Source organism: Rattus norvegicus, chromosome 18 (genome assembly GCF_036323735.1).
Source record: "Rattus norvegicus strain BN/NHsdMcwi chromosome 18, GRCr8, whole genome shotgun sequence".
Classification (NCBI taxonomy): Eukaryota; Metazoa; Chordata; class Mammalia; order Rodentia; family Muridae; genus Rattus; species Rattus norvegicus.
The window spans coordinates 41445509-41452489 of record NC_086036.1 but is presented as its reverse complement, the minus strand read 5'-3'; positions in this window follow the sequence as shown (position 1 = coordinate 41452489).

Here is a 6981-nt window from a genome sequence, read left to right as displayed (position 1 = left end):
TAGGTCCTGTTTCTTCCTCCTAGCCTCATGTTCCCAGAAATAAGACGCAGACTCAAAATATATTTACAAATAAGTAACTTGGCTATATAGCTAGGCTCCTCTCTGAGTAAATCATAACTAGAAATAATCCATTTATTTTAATTTACATTCTGCAACATAGCTTGTTACTTGTGCTCAGGTACCATGCACCCATGTCTTTACATCTTCCTGGCCCAATTCCCCACCTGATTCTATCCCAGAATTCTTTTTCCTCCCAGGAATCCCACCTCTATTTCCTGCCTAAGCCAAAGGCCATAGGCTTCTTAATTGACAGATGATGTATCCATGCAATACACAAGATATTCTTTCTACAGGTACTGTTGCAACAACAGGAGAAAGAAGCCAGAAGCAGGTAGGACTAGGGGCAGGGGTAAAGAAAGATCCAGCTGAACTCTTAAGAGTCATTATCAGCAATGCATGCTGGGTCTGTGTAGGAAGAACCTAAGATGGAGTGGGAGGCAGAGTCAGTGAATATAGTCTCTAGATCAATGGTTCTCAATCTCTGGGTTTGGAGGTTTGGGGGAGACTAAATGACCCTTTCACAAGGGTCACCTAAGACCATCTGTATATCAGATATTTACATTACAATTCATAATGGTACATTACAATTAGAGTTATGATGTAGTAATGAAAATAATTTTGTGATTGGGAGTCAGCACAACATGAGGAGTTGTATTAAATGTCAAAGCATTAGGAAGATTGAGAACCACTGTTTTAGATGTCCAGGATATCAGAGGGATTGGGGATGCATTAGAGCTGATCCTAGGTTAGAATGATCTCACAGAATTCCACACCAGGGATGTAGTAGATTCCACTGAGAGGATGGATGGAAAGGTAATCCTAGAGCTGTGAGCACCTAGGGCATGGAAGTAATTCTGGAATCTGGGTTAGTCACCTTGTAGAGGGGACATCACCAATAATGATTCATTCCAACCATATGGTGGGAAGAAGGCTCTCAAGCTGAGTATATAAGGAGGCAGCTAGGAGCTCCTGTGTGGGCATCGTTTTAGTGATATGTGGGAAGACAGCTCAGGTTTTTGTTGTTTTTGGGTTTTGTTTTTGTTTTTGCGTTGTTGTTGTTGTTTGTATTTTTTTGCTTTTCTACTTTGCCTGCCTTTGTTTTTTCCAGTGCAGGAGAGGTACCCAGGCCTTTGCCCATGTTAGGTATGTGTTCTCCCACTGAGCATATCTTCAGTCTGGGTAAGCAATTTCAAAGTTGAATATAAGTTAAATTTTATAAGACGAATTGATCTAGAAGGCTCTGAAAGAAACACAAAAGGATCATTCAAACATTTAGGGACTGGCAACAAGGTCTTTGCAGCAAGAATTCTCCCCAGGGCCTGGACAAGGCCTAGAAGTGTCCAAGACTCAGGCAGGGAGGCAGGCAGTATTCACTGCTGGAAGGACCTGGTAGACTACTGCCTTATAAGCGATCAGACTTTTCCCCCTCAGTCTGTTTGCAACTGATAATAACCTGGCCCCATCTGACATCCATCTGGCTGGTGATAGAAAATGCATAACCAGAGTATCACAGTTAGGGTGCCTCATCAGGCCATAAGCCAGTAACTCACTGTCATAGTCACTGTTCTATTGTTGTGAAGAGACACCAAGATCAAGGCAACTCTTATAAGAGAAAGTATTTAATTGAGGACTTGCTTACAGTTTCAGAGGCTTGGTCCACTATCATAATAGTGGGGAGTGTGGGACAGGCGTGGCAGGCAGGTACTGGAGAGCTACATCCTGATCCACAGGCAGAGAGAGTAGAGACTAGGTCTGGCATGGGCGTATGAAACTCAGAGCCCACCCTCAGTGATGCACCTCCTTCTACAAGGCCACACAACCTATGCCTCCTAACCTTACTCAAATAGTTACACTCCCTGGTGACTAGACATTCAAAATTATGAGCTGATAAAGGGCATTCTTATTCAAACCACCACACTCACTCACAGGCAATTTTACAATATTGGTGGGTAGCCTTGTGTCTCTGAGAACCAAATAAAAAACTCTGTAGCAGTCCTAGATTACCTTCTCTGAAGGTACTACCTTAATAAGATGGAATCATGACCGATACCCACAGAAACCAGCCAGAGGACTGGGATTCACATAAGTGATGTATGTCTCTTACTTGGAAAAACAGAGACAATGATCTTATATGGGCCATGGCCTCAAACTTAGCAGGCATAAGAATCATTTCTAGAATTTATTGAAAATGTACACTTTAACTAGTTTTAATTTATTAAAATAATAAAACTATTAAAAACACACATTGAGGACTAGTGAGTCTGAATTTCCAGGGAGCAGCAATGTGGAGGCCAAGTCTGCTACCAGAAGTGCAGTTTTCAGTTTATTAGAACTTGGTAAAACAATAGGAATATGGTTATGAGGAGTTTGCAAGAGGTGTGGTCAGTCAGACTGCATACCAAATGAGATATGATTAATAAATACTGAGGACAATTCCTGATTCTATCTTGCCAGCTAGAATGGAGCTGAGTCTATGGAATTACTGGTAAGGTTGGGGATAGGTGGCCCTGGTTGATGGGCTAGACATTCACATAGGCATGAGGGGGCCAGTCAGGGTCATGGCCAGACATCAGGATAGGAGGAAAGAATGAAGCTCAAACTGCATCCAAGGTCATCAACACCCAGAAAATTTTCCCAGAAGTTCTTGATGTGCTGGTAGGAGTCTGAGACTGATAGTAGCCTTTTATCTGGGACTGGCTCTGGCTGACTCTCCCCCTGGATTTCTGCTCCTCCCTGATTCACTGGGCAACTCCTTTAAGCTATAAAGAATCATGAGATCAGATCGCCAGTCATCAAGTGTATTTTCAGCCATCTGAAGAAACCTGAGATCCTACAGCAGAGAGGCTGGACAATCTTGGGGTGGGCTAGGTTGAAGATGAAGCTGACTCTCAAGATATTTTAGATCCTTTCTCAGGGCTACTATCTAGAGAGTTAGAGCTGGGGTTGTGACGGCTTCTGTAAATAAGACAGCAAAAGAAAGAAACAGACTTTTATACTGATACAAGATTTCTACCCCATGATAATGAGAAAATGATAGCACCATACCACAGACAGAGTCAGAGCCAAGAGAAATTGTCAGAATTTGGTGAGCAACCTGTTACCTGCTTGTCTTATGTCATCCAGGGAATGAGAGACAAAAATCCAAAATATAAAAGGGAAACTCGAAATTCTCAGTTTTAAAAGAATTCGACCCTGTATATTTCTATAATTTTAAGGTAATTTGGGGTTCATGAGTTCTTTAATCGAATTGCACTTCTAAACACTGTAGGAGAGCAGCAGCATAGAGAGACCATTAATCCCGGTTAAGCCGAGGAGAGAAGAAATAGGTCCTTAGGATGTGCTTGAGGGAGGGGAGCCAGGACTTTGGGGCATTTGGAAGTACCACCGCATGGAGAGAAAGGAGAAATAGATAAGAAGCTCATGGGTTTCCCTGCATTCCTTTTTCAAATTGTGTTTCTTTACCTCCCCTCCTGCCTTTCAGCTGGGCCTGTTTCTGTTGGTTGTTTAAAGTTCAGCCTAACCCTCATCTCCTTCCCAGATTTGCCCCAGTATGGTTGCAAGTTTTCTCCTTTGCACTCTCACTGCTGTTTCTGTATATATTTGGCTATTATTTATCACCATCACCATCACCATCATCATTACCACCATGACCACCACCACCACCACCACCACCACCACCATCATCATCATCATCATCATCACATCATCATCATCATCGAAAAGTTCTCACTGAGTAGCTCTGGCTGTCCTAGAACTCACTATACAGAGATTCCATTGCTTCTGCCTCCCAGTGCTGAGATTAAAGGAGTAAGCCACTATGCTTGGCTTGTATCCACTTTTTTATAGCTAGAAATAGCCCCCAGCCAGTTTTCACCAACCCCCTCCCCAACACACACATTTCTGCTCCTTTCCCCCAACACTGTGGATCAAAGTTAGGGTCTCATGCATGCTGGGTAACTGTTCAAACTCAGCCTTCCAACAATCAATTCCTTGAAATCAGGAAAGCAAGTTCCTTTTATGCTTCTCTAAATCGGTCTGTTGCCGAGTTAGTTACTAAGAACTAGAGATATTTTTGACTCATTATATCCTTTCCCCAAATTATATCTCATTAACAAAGTTACCGATAGTGTGCAGGTTGCTTCATTAAGGCTTGTCCTTCACACAAAAGCTGCCAGGGAACCCCCAAAAAACTGAACATTCTCAGAATAATGTAAAATAATGCTATCAATTATAGATCATATAGACAAAAAAAGGTCAGAAGAATGGCCAGGTAAATTTGAGAAACTTTGTTGCACCATTTTGCACACACTGTGTTAGTAAGGATTAAGACAAAGCAAAAACATAAAGTGAAGTTTGCTGAAGGCAGCTTCCCCTTGTTGTGTGGCACACCGACTTAAGCTCTAAGAAGTAGTATGAATACCCATTTCTTGTGATTTATAATGTATCCTGTTTGCAACTATTTGGGTGTCATTTAACAAGACAATTTGTTACCCAGCTAATAGATACTTTCTCAATTCAGCTCAATATGTTCAATTGACAAGGTTCCTTGAGGTTCTTGCATTCCAGACTAATATATCCTTTTATGATTCTTGTGAGCAAAATGTATGCCTGTGTTTTTTAATGAACTGGGAAAGATGAAACAATTGGAAGAGTTGGGAAGTGAACTAGCAAGGCATCGTAATTGTATCCCTCCACTAGCAACAGGTTTTAGGAAAAAGTATAGACATAAAGAGAAGGTTCAGAAATCAGAATTGACCTTAAGTCTAAGAGTCTACTTCTCTCTTAAGAAGTCTATGGAGGGGCTGGAGAGTGCCTCAGTGGTTAAGAGCACTTGTCCTTTTGAAAGACTGGGGTTCGAGTCCTAGCACCCACATTGGAGGCTCACTACTTCCTCAGGCACCAGGCATGCATGTGGTGCATAGTCATACATGAAGGCAATGCATTCATATGAATAAAATATATCTAAAAGAAAGTTAAAAAAAGAATTCTATGAAGGTCAGGTGACGGTGGCATCCAGCTTTAATACTAGAACACAGAGGCAGAGGCAGAGAGGTAGAGAGGCAGAGAGGCAGAGAGGCAGAGGCAGAGGCAGAGAGGCAGAGAGGCAGAGAGGCAGAGGCAGAGGCAGAGAGGCAGAGAGGCAGAGGCAGAGAGGCAGAGAGGCAGAGAGGCAGAGAGGCAGAGGCAGAGGCAGAGAGGCAGAGGCAGAGGCAGAGAGGCAGAGAGGCAGAGAGGCAGAGAGGCAGAGGCAGAGAGGCAGAGAGGCAGAGAGGCAGAGAGGCAGGGAGGCAGAGAGGCAGAGAGGCAGAGGCAGAGGCAGAGGCAGAGGCAGAGGCTGGGGCAGTAGAATCTTTGAGTTTGAGGCCAGCCTGGTCTACAGAGTTCTAGGACAACCAAAGTTTTGGTTTGTTTTTCCTTTTTTCCACTCCAATTGTCAGATACTGAGGACAGACACAGACACAGACATAGACAGACACACAGACAGACAGACACACAGACAGACAGACACACACACACACACACACACACACACACACACACTGTATATTGTCAGGTCCCAAAAAAGCCCAGGACAAGTCTTACTCAGTACCTGTGGTTCCTTCCAGGACTTCTCACCCAGCCCCCAACCCTAACCTAAACCTCTCCAGCCCAAGGGCTGGGCTTACCTTCCCCCCCAGCTTCTGATTCCTCTGTAACTCAGTCATTTGGCTACATGCTATCTGGGTTCTTCTCACTCTCTTGGTTCCCACTTGGTCTTATGGTCCTCAGTTCCTCTCTTGGTCTACTTATTCCCTCTCTCCTCTTCCCCTCCCTCCCTCTCACCAACCTGTTTTCTAGTGGCTGTGCTCAGTATAGAACCTTCCAGATGCCTCTGGCTGTGCTCTCCCTAACCATTCCCTAGGAGTGGTCATGTCCTCATTTTCATTCATGTACATGTATCAAAAATGTCAAAAAGGTAAAAAAAAAAAAGCGTGAAAGCATGAGAAATGTTTAGAATATGACAACGGAAAAAAGCAAAGTGTGCATTTCTAGGAAAATCATGATTGATCATGCAAAGACACATAATCTTCTGGGTAACATAGGTGACTATGTAAAGAACTAGGTTGACTATTTTTTAAAGATTTTTTAGTTTTGCTTAGTTTCTTGCGATGAAGTTTACCTTGATGATGAAGTTCAGTCTACCTACTCTGGTATTTTCTCTTTCCCAGTGGTACTAAGGAATTGTGTGGGTTTAAGGTCTGGCCAAACAGTGCTGAAGAGGTTCACAAGACACTTCTCAACCTAGTTTAATACTATAGACACCAGATTTTAACCTCATTAATTCTATAAGCTTATTTTCTCCTGTGTGCAACTGTTATTTTGTTTCCTGCACTCAGGCTTTTTAGCTTTCTTTCATTTTTTTAGTTTTTAATAATCTAATTTTTATTGACATAATTGACTTTCACCAGTCTTCTTATATAGTATTCATGTCTTGCAGCGGCCGTTAATAAAAAATAACGTTTGGCAAGCTCCAACCCGAGTTTCATTTTCTTAATTGTTTGTCTGGAGTGTCTGTCAGGGCAAGCTCGGTCTAACCTCATCCATGGAATAATAGAAGGAATGAGTGCGAGGTTGTTCTGGTGAGGGATCGTTAAGATTGGGCGCTCCCGAGGTCACCCGAGAGCGCTGAGGAGAAACGAGAAAAGACTGAGTGCACGAGATTCCCACAACTTCACAGTCAGGAAGCCCACCTAGAAGGTAGAAGACGCGACCCTCCCCTACCCGTAGCACGCAGGAGCGTTCTCCTCTCCCGCCTTCCTCTCCATGTGGGATGGCCCGCCTCTTCCGCGTCACGCAGGCGCATTCTACTTGGCGCTCTCTAGGCGCCCCAGACTTTCAGGATGCCCGCCCCCTCGATACCACGCATGCGCGTCTTTTGGG